Source organism: Apium graveolens, unplaced genomic scaffold, assembly GCF_009905375.1.
Source record: "Apium graveolens cultivar Ventura unplaced genomic scaffold, ASM990537v1 ctg4756, whole genome shotgun sequence".
NCBI classification, from domain to species: domain Eukaryota; kingdom Viridiplantae; phylum Streptophyta; class Magnoliopsida; order Apiales; family Apiaceae; genus Apium; species Apium graveolens.
In genome coordinates this window covers 17,113-33,635 of record NW_027418675.1, presented here as the reverse complement: position 1 = coordinate 33,635, position 16,523 = coordinate 17,113, and the positions used below count along the sequence as shown (strand labels likewise).

At 32.6% G+C, this 16,523-nt stretch overlaps 1 long non-coding RNA gene across 1 annotated transcript; it reads right to left on the bottom strand.

Moving 5' to 3' along the window:
• Nucleotides 1-3,508: 3,508 nt before the first annotated feature.
• Nucleotides 3,509-6,330, bottom strand: LOC141702194 (uncharacterized). Its single transcript, XR_012567054.1, has 2 exons — nucleotides 6,191-6,330; nucleotides 3,509-3,685 (listed from the first exon to the last, which is right to left on the bottom strand). It is a non-coding gene; the product is annotated as an uncharacterized LOC141702194 (long non-coding RNA).
• Nucleotides 6,331-16,523: the final 10,193 nt, after the last annotated feature.

Sequence of the window (16,523 nt, the reverse complement as noted above, 5' to 3'; positions counted from 1 at the left end):
TTTCTTTGGATCCTATATTTCATAACTAAGAAGAGCAAGTAGTTTGAGTGCTTGAATCAAAGGTTTTCTATCTCAAACAAATCATTTTAGTTTAGGGTGAATAGTAACTTTCAAGAACAAATTTGTGATTCTTGATTTTATTTGCAAGGTCAAAGTAGCTTAAGCATATATTAAGGCTTCCATGGACATTCCAAGGATCTTTCATGGATTAAAAGCTTCAAGGAAGGTATAATCTCTTAACCAAGATTTGTTATTGAATGTTAAGAGCATAATATGAGTAATATAGTTCATGAGAGGCTTGATGGTTGTGTATGTAGAGATTAGTTGGTTTTGGGTTGTTTTTGGAGTTGTAAATCTTGGTTGTTGATTAATGAACTTAAGTGTAGTTTAAATTCATGATAAAGAATAGTATAAATTGTTAATGTTGAGTTGTTGGGGCTGTTATGATAAAGTATGGATGGAGTTTTGATTGGGTTGTGAATTGGGATTGATTGGTGGTTGAATTGGTTGGTAAAATTTTGGGAAATCGCGTAAACATAGCCGTCGTAACGTCCGATTTTCTTTGGACTGTTTTTGTGCATAGCATTAGGACCCGAGAACCCCCTGCTAGATTGTGACCACTGCCATGTTTAGATAGCTCAGGTTACGAGCTTCGTTTTGATATGTAGTTCATTCGATTCCGATGCACGGTTTAGGAGAAACGACCGTTTCAAGTAACGGCGTTTCGCAAACGAAACTTTTTCCCTCGCCTTACTTTGAAACATAGGTTAAAGACCAAAAAGGGTTAATTAATGTATGAAACATTTATGGTGAGTGTGTTAGGCAGTTGGTAAGATACTCGCGAAGGAATCGCTTTAAAACTCGTAAAGGTTAAATTATTAAAAATGGTGGAGCCGAGGGTACCCGAGTGACTTAAGCAAATCAGTGAGCGCAAAACTAGCATTAGAGTCTAAGTTAGTTAAAGCATAGATTTACAAGTGATTTTGGTTTAATTCCAACTTACTTGTTGCTTATAGGTTACCAGACTCGTCCCGAGCCATTCGTAACCCCCAGTCGCTCAGGCAAGTTTTCTACCCGTTATACTGTTGTTGTGATGAATATATGTATATGCATTATCTTGCGATAGATGCATGTTGGTTAATTAGCAAATGTTGCGATATATTGAAGCATGCTGATATGGTATATATATGCATGCCTGTTTCGTATTCTTGCCATATATATCTATTGGTTCAGTTGATAATACCTATGCTAGAGAATAGCGGTAATTTGCATATACCCTTGGTATAGGGACCCAAAGGTGAAAACATTTTCTAAAACCGGGAGTCGAGGATCCCGAGTAGATTTTATATATATATATATATATTTATATATATATATGGTTATAGTTTTCAAAACTATTAATCGAATAAGGTTTATTCGATAACTTTATTTTATTAATGAATATTATCTGGAATATTCATTCGAGGACTTATGACTCCTTTATATTATTTATTGAATATTACTTGGATATTCATTTGAGGATGTATGACTCCTTTATTTTATTTAATGAATATTATTTATAATATTCATTCGAGGTATTATGACTCCGCTTATTACTGAAATATATTCTTTATTTCATTAGAGAATAAAGTGTTAATAATCAAACTTATTTTCGATTATTCAAATAAAGATAATACTTTCATATAAGTATATCTTTGGTTATTTAATGTTTATTTCAAGTATAAGTTTTAATACTTCTACTTCAATTATTTTTATAAAGATTATTCTTTATGGGAATATTATTTAAATAATAATATTCAGATATTTTCTAATATATGGGGACTGATTTACTTCATTAAATCAGCTTTACTCCAAACACTCTTTAAAGTGTTTTCGAGTCTTCAAAATGATTTTTAAGAGTTAGAGCGGATCCCAAAACTCATTTTTATATTTAAGATCTTCCTTTTTAAGGGGATTTAAATACTCGCTCAAAACCTGGGGAATCCGGCTCTGTGGTGTGTTTTATATTCGCAACGAGGTTACAGTTTTGGTAAATGAATTGATTACTTGCCCAATGTTCGGGAAGTAAGCCCATCTAATTGAGTCGGCATAAGCGACAGGCCGGGGTACGGTCTATGAAAGTGTAAGTGGCTGGGTGGCAGTCCATCAACGCGTGAGGGGCCGGGTAACGGTCTAGCGCGAGGTCCTAATGCGGCCAGGGTGATGACCGGTGAGGAATTCATCCATCTACAGTAGAAAAGGTTACTTATTGGTATCTTTGCCTGATCAGCGAGATATCGGGTTTATGCCAAAATTCTTTTCCTTTCCAAAATTCATTGGATGTTTCAAACTCTGTTCATACTTTACATAACAGAGGTTCCAGGAAATGTTTAAGAGATATATATGTGGATATATATATATCGGGACTAAATAAAGTATCTCGTAACTTTATTTCATTCAATAATATTTCAAAGATTGAATCTATTCAAATCTTGTCTTGTAGTCTCATCTATGTGATGAACTTTTGAAACTGATTATAACTTGAACGGTGGTAGTTCAAGTAGTATTTGGAAAAGATATAAGTATATTGGAGTGCCTTATAACTTCATCTTTTAAACTTATATCTAGTTAATAATTGTCTTATGAATGACAAAGATTTTCAGAAAAACGTTGAGACAAGGTTAGATATATTAGATCACCTTGCAACGATATTTTTATACAGTTATACACTGGAATTTTGTGTATATTATGCATGGAAGAAGACTTCCAATATTTTGAAAAGTATATATGTATATATACTGAATATTTTGCGACTTCATCGCATTAAGATATCAAACTTGGTTCATTTCTTTTGACCAAGACTTTCATGAGTACTATGAGAAGGCTCATATACTATTAATCATTATACATATTATTTTGGTGGGCTTGCTGCTCACCCTTGCTTTATTTCTTCATCACACAACAACAGTTAGGAAAGATGGCCAGACTCCAGCAGACCCAGCGCAAGCGCGTGGGAAGCGTCCCGCGTCTTCCCGTTGATGTTGTAGCTGCTATAGCTGCAGAGGTAGATCTATTGTAGATCAGACCATCTACTTTTGAGAATCAATTATGTATAATTATAACTTGTGGCAGATAATGGCAATTAACTGTAAATTTATCAAGTAATCATTTTGGGTTGTAATAACTTTTAAATTGTGGATTCAAAGACTTGTACTTATTTCAATTTCATCTCTGAGACTATAACGGGTTGTGGTGTGTGTTAGTGTGGGGTCACAACATAAGGTTATTTATTATTAATTAAGTGAAGTGATATTGTGGAAAGAAAGACCGTGACAACCCGGATCCCCGACCCCGGATCTGGGGGTGTTACAGAAACCAATATTTGCATAATAGGATTTAAAATAAATATCACTTGAACAATAAGTGATGATAGGGATACTTGCCTTTGGTCCTTAGCAATCATACACACTCGCAATAACATAAATATCTCATGATGCTTTCTCAAGACGTCGCCATTTCCTATTCTTAATTCTTTGATATGTTGCTAATGTGGTTACTGCGGTCTGATACGAAATCTTATCCAACTTCAGTCTTGATCCCCAACGTCTGGTTTTGTTCGTCTCAAATCACCCGTAACTACTAAACCACTATGCAACTCTCCCTTTTTCTTTTTTTTTGCTTGGTCTCACGTCCTTAATGCCCGATCCTATCATAAGCAAAAAGATACTACTTTAGTATCCTTCTGAAATGACTATCTTATTTCTACCCTTTCGCGATATATATATATATATATATATATATATATATATATATATATATATAAAGCACATAACTAGTAGCACACATTATAGTTTAAAACTTACTACCAACTCAGAATATTATTTAACACAAGAACGCGGAACTTATGATAATATTTCTACGGAAAATTCGGCATGACCTATTCGTAATATGGACAATACCCTGAATAACCACACCACAAATACAACCCACAAGTCATTTCAATGTTCTTACCCAGACATATCATATACGTATTACAGCTAACAATCATAATAAGTCAAATAGATTTAGATACAGGAGAATTTTAGAAAATTTTGGCATGAAGTATTCGTAATTAGGACTATCCACCTAGTTTTCAATTCCACAATTTAACCTTATAACCATACAAAATAAAGTTGCCTCAACTTGCAGTAACATAAAAAGTAAACAAGTAAGAAAAGTACCCGCCCGGACTTGCGGCACCTAAACAATTAAGGAAAATTACCCGCCCAGACTTGCGGCACCTAAACAATTAAGTATACTTAATAATTTATAATATTTGAACTTACAGTAAACACATAAGAAAATCTGCCTTGACTTGCAGTAAACGTATAAGAAAATCTTTCAGCAGAATTACAAATTTACTAAATATAAAACATGTTTAATCATCTTAACAAGATTAACCAATTTAAGCAGTCTAATAATCAATTACCATATCTGACTTACTACCTAAACCAATCCAAACAGAAACCAATAAGCTAACATATAATTACCCGGCATCAATCAAGATATAATCACACCACACATAACAATCTCAACTTAACTAATGTCCAAAATTAGACTCCAAATAAACTCCATAATTCATACGAGCACTCATATAGTAACTAACACCCTAATTCTTTTAGCAAAACAACTTTTACACGACTACCGACATGTATCAAGTAAAAACTCATACAATTATCTATGTTCAAACATGAAATAAGTTAATGCAAATAGCAAGCTACCACCACGACAAGAATTCACTTATCAATTATAAGCATTTAGCCAAATATAAACTCATACTATGCACTAATAAAGAAGTAAACTAGACACTGGTTCAAATAGTCCTCACTCTTTGATTTTTAATAAATTGAAAATTTATTGATTTTACATGAAATTTTTATGACCCTCATGATGAACGTTACTCCAATTTACTATTAAAATTCAGAAACAAATCCAATATTTAAAGCAGTAAAACGGGGCCTAGAACAAGACACATAAACCTGGCCAGAATATTTACAATTTTAATATTAATACTGGACAGAGTAACATACACGCAGATAAACTCACAAAAGAACGACCTTAAGACTACACAACCATATAAGTCATGTCAAACATATCGCTATATATTCTCATAAAAACATAATCATTCAAGTAATAGTGATGTGTGCTTATATCTTATTACAATTATAATAATTGAAATCAATCCTTAACCAAATATATTCATTCTCATTTAACATCAAGTGCAAACAAAAGCTTTGTGAACAATTAAACATATAAAAACACATAACAAGTATCTTGGCTGCTCGATTTTACAGAAACTAAATTCGCCTCTGGATTTTTAATAAATTCATAAATAGGTCTGTTTTAGTGAAATTTGGTGGAGACTTAAATGCTTCACATATCTAGCTACCATAAAAATTTCAGATTAAAGTAAGGTGTTTAGAGCCCCTGAACAGAGTCGTCACTCTGGCCAACAGACCCTGTCCAGAAATTCTGCGCACCGTGCACTAAATGAATTGTATCTCAACTTGTACAAGTCTGATAGTAACCAAATTTTGCAGACATATAATTCAAAGATAAACCTATAATTCTTGTGTTTTAACTATCAAATAATTAGGTCTCTAAACATCTCAAAACAGTCATCCAAAACAGGACAATTTCCTTGCAAATACTGAATTTTTTTGCACTTAAACCTTAATAACAACTTTAATCAATCCTTAGCAATTAATTAACCCATATTCTCTATTAATCCAATCATCAAACACTTAGCATGCAAACTAAATAATCAAACCTTAATATCTCAATATTATCAAAACAACAATACGCACAATTACAGAACAAGATATCTTCAAACATCCTAATCGATCCCAAATTTCATAATCAATAAAAATAACAATCTGAAAATTCACTCGCATAAATGAAATTCAGATTTAACATCTAAACGAATTAATATTTATAATTTTGGACTCAAGAACACATCATCGTCCCCGCCGGCTCACCGGAGCTCATCGCCGGCGGCCGTCAACCTGGAGGTTCCCGTTTTCGGGCTTCCAATCACAGGTTTTCCCTTTAATCACACATAAGCAACTTCCTCAAGGTATTACCATCAATAATCAGGTTGAGGGACTCAAGAATCGAATCAAACCCGAAGGGGGTTTTGTAAAAACTAAATTATACACGCAACAATACTTACAAACAACCACTGAGTAGTATCCTGGTAGTGAAAAAAAACAATAACTCAGTCTCAATTCTTTAATCGGCCGGAGAAACAAGGAAGGAGGGATGAGAGAGGGTACATCACTGAGAGAGAAAATAGAAGAGCTGAAAGATGAATCGAGAAGACACGGGAAGAAAAATGGGGAGAAAATGGGTTGGATTTGTAAGGAATAAGGCTCGGGGCAGTTTAGTAAATAGCTAAATTTCTGGTTTTCTTAATAACATTTTCTTTAAACTAGAATACATAAAAACGAATTTAAATATTATTCGCTGTACTAGAAAGAGCGAGAATTATACGGAACTTATTTTTAAAATATAGAGCACGAAATTAGCTTCGTTCCCATATTTTTAAAATAATGTTTGAGCGAACGGTTTATTTTGTACGAATTTTGCAAGATAATACTCAACAATACAAATAAAGCTCATAAAATCATTTTAAAATACTCCAACCTTAAAATAAATCCAACTATTCTTTTTTTAAATATCTCCAAGGGTATTCTAGAGATAATAAAATAAGTTTCACGATTTAATCATATACCTATAATTTAATAATAATATTTAAAGGTCCATTAAACTCCATTTCACGATAAATCATTAAAATATTTTTAAAAAAATATACTTTGACCACAACATCACTCACATATGAATAAAATAACACATAATCACATCTCTCAATTAATAAATCTCATACTCGGCAATTTTTCTATTTACTCATTTATCAATAATTCTTTTTGTATAATCACTGATCACACTTCAAACCTTATATTGATTCGCCACACTGGAATAATTTATTTTTAAATATTTACTCACTAATTCACATAAATATCATAAAATTCAAATAACTCATATAATATGATTCACTCAACACGTAACAAAATAGTCGTTATATAATATTTTTGAATATTTTCATAATTCACCTGCTATGAGGGAGAATCTAGATAAAACCGAATATTTTTTTTTGAAAATAGTAAATGTAATCAAATACTCTCACAATAATGACAGGGATCGGTACCACAATTATCAATTAATATATTAATCATTTTTAAAAAAATGAATTCATCAAAGAGGAATAAAATATCCACAATTTTATTCACTCCAAATTGAAACAATCACATAAAATCATCCAGATATTAATAATATTAATTCCCAAAATTACTGGATATCACAATCTACCCCCCTTATAAGGATTCCGTCCTCGGAATCAGCAGAAGAGAGCAGTAGGAATCTCCTGGCCAACTTTCCAATTCTTAATAATATCACTTCTCCGAAATATCAATTAGCACCCTGCATTCCTTGTATGGCATAATTATCATGAGAGCATCACTTCACACTTCTGTTTCTTCCTTTTAGAATTTGACCAACTTTTTCAGTATAATCCGTTTCACCGATAATGGGAAAGAAAGATAGGGAGATAAAGAGAAAGAGAAAGAAAGAGAGATAGAGAGATAAATGGAGAGAGAAATTAAGAAACAGACTGATTTCGTCATACGCCACTGATATTTTAATCGCATTACAATCCACTGTTGCTATTGGTAATCCCATCACACCGCCTTACTTTGACTTGACTAAGATAACTCAGCCCAACTTGATTGGCATACCTTTGAATATTTGAGATGATAAAATCATGAAATTTCAAAAAGAAAAGAATTTGATATTATAACGGAACCAAAATCTGAATTTGAGAAAAAGTATTGTTGAAATAAGAGAATAGCTGAGAGATCAATATGATCAAACGAACTTGGTATTGCGTGCCCAAATTATGACACTACTAAAGGTTTTTAACCTTCATGTATTCACAATACACACAAGTGATGGCGTCCCATCCAACTCCTATCACACAGACAGGTATACCTTGTGTCCCCTATAGTTAGGGTTGTTCATCTCAGTCAGAATAAAATAATATCAAAGGAATTCAAAATCAAATGAATAAAACTGAAAAGATTTCAAAGCTGATATTTCTGAAGGAAATGAAATCCAGAGAACAAAATTTTGGTACCAAGTGAGCAAGTGGTGTCACGTCACCAAGTAACTATCCACCAAATAAGAAAAATGGAATTAATTATCATAACTTGACAGAGCTATCAAAACCTGAAAAATAGGCTTCATGACAGCCTCTGGCATATTTAAAACACGGATATGATTGAAAATGAGTGTTAGGGAATATATCCCCTAACAAATACCTCTTTTTGAGAGATGCCAAAAGAAATTATAGAAAGAGAAGGTATCACCAAAGTCTTAATGTATATCCTCTATTTGAACCTTTATGTTGACTCGCCATTCAATTCTAGACACTTCTTCATGTTCTGAGAATATCGATAATCTCCATCGTCGTCGAATCATAGTAGCCTCGGAAGATTCCACAATAGAAGTTTGCAGCTTCCCGAAGTTCCATCCAGCTCAGCATGACCATCTCAAACGAATGCGCCTATCTTAACTTATTCGTTGGTACTATATCCAATAGTCCAACAGGACCTCGATATGATCTCAAACGTCCTCACATAGCTATACACACTCCTACACACTCTCGTTTCTAGTTTACTATAACCTCAGCTCTGATACCAACCTGTAACGCCCCCAAATCCGGGGTCAGAGGATTTGGTCGTCACTATAAAACCACAATCCAAATTAACCTATTTAATTAATAAACAAATGCCAGCGGAAGATATTTATCATAAATGACCCCAAACTAATCCAAGATCTTTTAAGGCTACAGTTCTAGAAACAAGATATCCAAATTCCACCAATAAATTTTTCGCTTTCTTTTAAAACTCTTTTCAATAAATTCCAAGTAAAAACTAAACCCACTAGTATAACTTCGAATTGAAGTACACTAGGCCTAAATAAAATATACAACTATAATATAATATAATATAAAAACAACTTTACTCAATAAAACTTACACTAGCCCGCAAACCCTGGACCAGCCACCTTCGAAGAGCTTCTTCTTTGCTTCCTTGAATTACGTAGTTGAACAGCACAAGCTAATCCTCACTGGAGGTTAAATTTAAAAAAAAACAGGCAAGTATGAGCGGAAGAAATGCTCAGCAAGATCATTGTAATATATATAAGGTCATTTTGATATAAACCCGACATCTGCATTAGAGCAGAACATTTAAAATCATAATTGCTGAATCATAAAATTTTAGTTGAGGAACCCCAGAATTGATTCCTTAATTATATTCAAAACCATTTTGATATTTTTTAGCGAAATGCTTCAGCCATACTTCGAATCTTGACGAGAATAAAACTCGTAAAACAGTGTTTACGGAAATATCGTAAACAATTCTAACATGAAACAATGATTATGGATTGAATCGTAAACTTTACTCAAAATTGAACTCTTGAAATTAATACTTATTTTGTTATCATATCAAATTAGATATCACTACGAACTTTGATGCTCACAACATCCCATACTGAAGTCAACACCAATCATCTGTACTAATACCGTCTTTGATATTTAACAACAAACTAAGTATCCTCAAAATTAGAAACTGAATCAAAACCGCATTTCATCTTTTATCCGGAAATAAAATACTTAATAAATCATTCCTTGTAAGATTATCAAAAACAATATAATAATTTAGATTGGAATCCTCGAACGACGGTGTGTTGCCGCCGGTGATCAGCCGCGGAGCAACACCGGTATAACGAAGCATATCCAACTAAACAAAGGGGTACCCAAGGCACATATCGGCCTAGCAAGGTGTTATATCCTGTATAACACATAGCTCACGTTGGACCGCCGCCACGGCCTCTTACGCAACCATCCAATCTTAAAACATTTTTATTGAAAGGGGTCATAATACTCGACACCCTTATAAATTTTATTCGCCCATTCACTTGGGCAGAAAACCAAAACAACGTCTTCTTTCTCAAAATCCACAACATTTATAAATCCGATAATTAGATAAGTAAAATCACTTAGCTACTCTGAACATAGAATAGCGGAAGAATACTTGCATAAACAGAATTATTTAATTCAGCGATATGTAAAATATTTATCGATTCTAAACTGAGAATAGGGAAAGCTGTAATATCCCATATTTTCAGATATTATTTTTATAATTATTTGGAATTATTTATGTGATTTTAGGAGAATTTTAGTGAATTATCTGATAAGTGGAATTGATGTTTGGGTGTTTAGATGTGATATTATTTGAGTATTTGAATTTTTATATGTCCAGAATAAAATATAGATAATTGTGATATTTTTCTGGTAATTTTTGGACTGTTAGATGATTTTATATTATTTATGAATTATTAATTATTTTATGAGTAATTACCAAAATTATTTTATAAAGTCGGGAATCGTCCAACTTTAACCGTTTTTACGTTTTTACAACCCGAAACTCTTCCAAAAACTCGTTCCTAACCTAATCTGGTAATTCCGGACATTTTCCGTATTTTGACTTTTTCAATCTGGATTACGGTTTGACCCGTGTGCGGCCCGGCGCAAGATTTTCGATACGATGGTTATTTCGGTAATCAACAAAATCCGTATTCTCGAGAGACGGGATATTTTTTTTTCATTATTTTCGTATATGGTGTTTTATAAAAAACTCGATTTTGATGATTATCCAAATATGGTATTAAATTGTATCGTTTTTATAGTTACTTAGCAGCTAAGTAATCTATTTTCGGATATTTATTTGCATAAATACTTGGATTGTCTCTAAAATTGTTTTTATGGTTTTATAATTACAATAATTATATTTGGGATTTTATAAAATTTTGAAATCAATATTTCATCAATTATTTAGCCCTGTATGATTTTCTGATTTTATTTATTTGTAAAATCCGTATTTAATTCCAAAATTCTTCAAAAATTATGAAACTCATATTTATTCAAGTTTGGAATATTATGAGAATTTTAAAATTATTTTGGGAATTTTTAGGATTAATTTTACCCGCACGTTGAATCGTTTAATTGCTAAAAGCGAGTATAAATTGTGTTTCAAAAATTGTTTTAAAATTTCGAAATTTATGTTTTTATAAACTTCGGGATATATGCAATATTTTAAGACTATTTTCGTGATTTTCTGAATTTGTTTCAAGTGCAGCTCGGTTCGTTAAATCGTATAGTGCGGGTATAGTGCGCGAGTCAAAAATGCTTTAAAAATTATAAAAATTTTATTTTATTAGTTTTTAATTATTCCGAGAATTTTAAAATTTATTTGGTAATTTTCGGGTTAATTGTACCCATAAATCTCCTCGTTAAATTCTAAATTTCGGGACAAAATTAGACTTATATGTTGTTAAATACTGCAAGTAGTACTATAGATAAAAAATAAATAAAAAAAATGTGGCAGGAGGCCACCACCCCCACCTGCCACCCCTGTGAACAACAAAAACACCCCCCCTTTCTATTATCCACAGGGCCTCCTCTCCCCCTCCTCTCTGTCTCTCCTCTCTGTTATATATTTTTATTTATTTTTAATTTTAAAAAATTCATATCTTACAAACCGTTTATCCAAATTTCAATTGGTATATAAATAAACGATCAGCGCTTCGATACCTACGCATAGGTATATATATTGCGAGGTTTTGAGAAGAAAATTTGCGGGGCATATTTCCGTTATATTTCCGTTTTAATTTATTTTCGGGGCGGAGAAAAAGAGTTTGGAGGTGGTGATTACTCCACATGGTATCTCAGCGTGTATATGTCTATGACCATTAATTTCGGATTTTTCTGGAAATATTTTCCGGACATCAGATTTTCTCCTCGGGGTGATCAGAATTTATTTTGGGTAACGATTCCGAAATTCTGCTTTCGTACTTGTGTATATTATAGCACGTTAGTGTTTATATATTTATTTCATAATTTTTAGAAATTATTGGAGAAGTCACTTTTGGTCCGAGTTTTGGTTCAGGTGGTCGTGTTATTCATTTCTGGAGTGTTTATACGCGTAAATATAAATTATTGTGTTGATTGTTGTTGGTTGTGTCGATATGATATCGACTAGCAGTCCGAGAAATAGAGGAGGTGCTGTCCGATTTCCAAGAAAATATTATTTTAAATTATTTTCCAGGCTCAATAATTCTTATAAAATTATTTCGAGTGTTCGAGCCCTATTATTTAGTTATAAATAATTCGGAGACCCGTTTTAATTCCGAAAAATGTTCAAAAATTCATAATAAATAAACCGTTCGTCCGTTTAATACGAAACGAACGCGTACAGACTCAGAAAAATATTCCGCTTTCATTAAAAATACTTTTGAGACCCAAATCATTTTGTTTCGAAAGGTTACTTGTTTTACAAGTCATTCTAAGTCGATTATTGATCGATAAATCGTATTTTGACCCAATTTCAGTTTTAAACGTACCGAGTCCTGTGTTATATGAATTATGTGATACGTGAGTTATGTGATTATGTGTTATATGAATTATGTGTGTATATGGATCAAGAGTCTTGTGTTTGATTCTCTTATTTATGTGTGGGCTATCGTATGGGTAGACGATAGGATTTTGACGCGCAGTTCATCGAGTAATTATCGTTTAGACGATTAAAGTTCTATATTTTAATTATAGATGCGGATCTCTCGAGTTGATCGGGACAAGACGTTGGATAAAGAATGAGATGGAATGGTATTGGGTATCTAGCTTCTAACAATCGCAGGAGCAGCATATCAGTAAAATGTTGAAAATAAAGACGGTGATATTTTGAGACAGAATGTCAGAATAGATGCGGTTTTGCGAGTGTGACTAACTGCTAAAAACCCAAAGGCAAGTACCCCTGACTTCACTTATCATTCAAGTGACGTTTATTTCGAATCATATTATGCAAGTATTGTTTTCTTTATTCTTTTTTCGGAATAGATAAATGTTTTACATATCGCTGAATTAAATAATTCTGTTTATGTAAATACTCATCTGCTATTTTATATTCAGAATAGTCAAGTGATTTTACTTATCCAATTACTGGATTTATAAATGTTTTGGATTTTGAGAAAAGTGATTTGGTTGTGAATATTCCTACCCAAGTTAATGGGGGAATAAAATTATTTCGGGTGTCGAGTATTATGACCCCTTTTCAATAAAAGGTTTTGAGATTGAATGGTTACTGATTGCGTAAGAGGCCGAAGCACCGGTCCAGCGTGAGCTATTATACAGAAGTGTAATACGGAAGTATAATATCTTACAAGGCTTGTTATGCCTTTTCTGACACCCTATAGGTACCGTATGTCTTCGGGATACGGGTAGTACCTATATTAACGGTATGGCTGCGGGATACCGGTGTTGTTTCATGACTGATCATCAGGAACAACATAGTGCATAATTTGGTTCCAATCGAAATTATTATATTGATTTTGACATCTTACAAGGAATGATTTATTAAGTATTTTATTTTCGGATAAAAGATGAAATGTGGTTTTGATTCAGTTTCTTATTTTGAGGATACTTAGTTTGTTGTTAAATATCAAAGATGGTATTAGTACAGATGATTGGTGTTGACTTCAGTATGGAATGTTGTGAGCATCAAAGTTCGTAGTGATATCTAATTTGATATGATAACAAAATAAGTATTAATTTCAAGAGTTGAGTTTTGAGTAAAGTTTATGATTCATTCCATGATCATTGTTTCATGTTATTGTGGTTTACGATATTTCCGTAAACACTGTTTTACGAGTTTTATTCTCGTCAAGATTCAAAGTATTGCTGAAGCATGTCGCTCAAGAATATCAAAATGCTTTTGAATACAATTAAGGAATCAATTCCGGGGTTCCTCAACTAAAATTCTATGATTCAGCAACTATGATTTTAAAAATGTTCTGCTCTAATGCAGATGTCGGTTTTATATCAAACGACCCTATATTTACTATAATGATCTTGCTGAGCATTTCTTCCGCTCATACTTGCCTGTTTTTAAATTTAACCTCCAGTGAGGATTAGCTTGCGCTGTTTAGCTGTGTAAATCGAGGAAGCAAAGAAGAAGCTTTTGGAAGGTGGTTGATCCAGGGTTTGCGGGCTAGTGTAAGTTTTATTGTATAAAGTTGTTTATATTATATTATATTATAGTTTTGTATTTTATTTGGACCTAGTCTACTTCATTTCGAAGTTATACTAGTGGGTTTAGTTTTGAGTTGGAATTTATTGAAAAGAGTTTTAAAAGAAAGAGAAAAATTTATTGATGGAATTTGGAATTCTTGTTTCTAGAACTGTAACCTTAAAAGATCTTGGATTAATTTGGGGTCATAGATGATAAATATCTTCCGCTGGCATTTATTTATTGATTTAATAGGTTAATTTGGATTGAAGTTTTATAGTGACGACCAAATCCTCTGACCCCGGATTTGGGGGCGTTACAGGTTGGTATCAGAGCTGAGGTTATAGTAAACTAGAAACGAGAGTGTGTAGGAGTGTGTATAGCTATGTGAGGACGATTGAGCTCATATCGAGTTCCTGTTGGACAATCGGATATAGTACCAACAAGTAAGTTAAGATAGGCGCATTCGTTTGAGATGGTTGTGTTGAGCTGGACAAAACTTCTGGCAGTTGCAAACTTCTATTGTGGAATCTTCCGAGGCTACTACATTTCGACGACGATGAAGATTATCGATATTCTTGGAATATGAAAAGTGTCTAGAATCAAATGACGAGTCAACAGAAGAGTTCACATTGAAGATAAATATTAAAACTTTGGCAATACCTTCTTTTTCAATAAATTTGTTTGACTTCTCTCAAAAAGAAATATCAGTTAGAAGACATATTCCCTAACACCCGTTTATTCATTTTGTGCCAGAATCTTGTTTCCTGAATTTCATTTTTCTTCAGAAATATCAGCTTTGAAATCTTTTCAGCTTTATTCATTTGATTTTCAATTCCTTTCATATTCTTTTATTCTGACTGAGATGAACAACCCTAACTATAGGGGACACAAGGTATACCTGTCTGTGTGATAGGAGTTGGATGGGACGCCATCACTTGTGTGTGTTGTGAATACATGAAGGGAAACAACCTTTAGTAGTGTTTTAATTTGGACACGCAATACCAAGTTCATTTGATCATATTGATCTCTCAGTTATTCCTTCATTTCAACAATACTTTTTCTCAAATTCAGATTTTGGTCCCGTTATGATATCAAATTCTCTTCTTTTTGAAATTCTATGATTTTATCATTCCAAATATTCGAAGGTATGTCAATCAAGTTAAGCTGAGTTATCCTGTTCAAGTCAAAGCAGGGTTATGTGATGGGATTACCAAGAGCAGCAGTGGATTGCAATGCGATTAAAATATCAGGGGCATATAGCGAAGTCGGTCTGTCTCTTTATTTCTTTCTCTATTTATCTCTATCTCTCTTTCCTTTTTCTTCTCTCTATCTTTTTCTCTATTCTTCTTTCTCGCAATCAGTAAAAAGTAATTCTATTGAAGAATTGGTCAAAGGATGTGAATGGAACAATGGTGCCCAGTGAAGCTCCTGTAAAAGTTTTATTATACAAGGAATATAAGATTTATTTGAGATTATGGAAAATTGAGGTTATTTGGGAATGGAAAGTTGGTTAGAAAACCCTTAGTGCTTTCTTCTGCTGATTCCGAGGACGGAATCCTTATAAGGAGGGTAGATTGTAATATCCCATATTTTCAGATATTATTTTTATAATTATTTGGAATTATTTATGTGATTTAGGAGGATTTTAATGAATTATCTGATAAGTGGAATTGATGTTTGGGTGTTTAGATGTGATATTATTTGAGTATTTGAATTTTCATATGTCCAGAATAAATTATAGTTAATTGTGATATTTTTCTGGTAATTTTTGGACTGTTAGATGATTTTATATTGATTTATGAATTATTAATTATTTTATGAGTAATTACCAAAATTATTTTATAAAGTCGGGAATCGTCCAACTTTAACCGTTTTTACGTTTTTACAACACGAAACTCTTCCGAAAACTCTTTCCTAACCTAATCTGGTAATTCCGGACATTTTCCGTGTTTTAACTTTTTCAATCTGGATTACGGTTTGACCTGTGTGCGGCCCGGCGCAAGATTTTCGATACGATAGTTATTTCGGTAATCAACAAAATCCGTATTCTCGAGAGACGGGATATTTTTTTCATTATTTTCGTATATGGTGTTTTATAAAAAACTCGGTTTTGATGATTATCCAAATATGGTATTAAATTGTATCGTTTTTATAGTTACTTAGCAGCTAAGTAATATATTTTCGAATATTTATTTGCATAAATACTTGGATTGTCTCTAAAATTATTTTTATGGTTTTATAATTACAATAATTATATTTCGGATTTTATAAAATTTAGAAATCAATATTTCATCAATTATTTAGCCCTGTATGATTTTC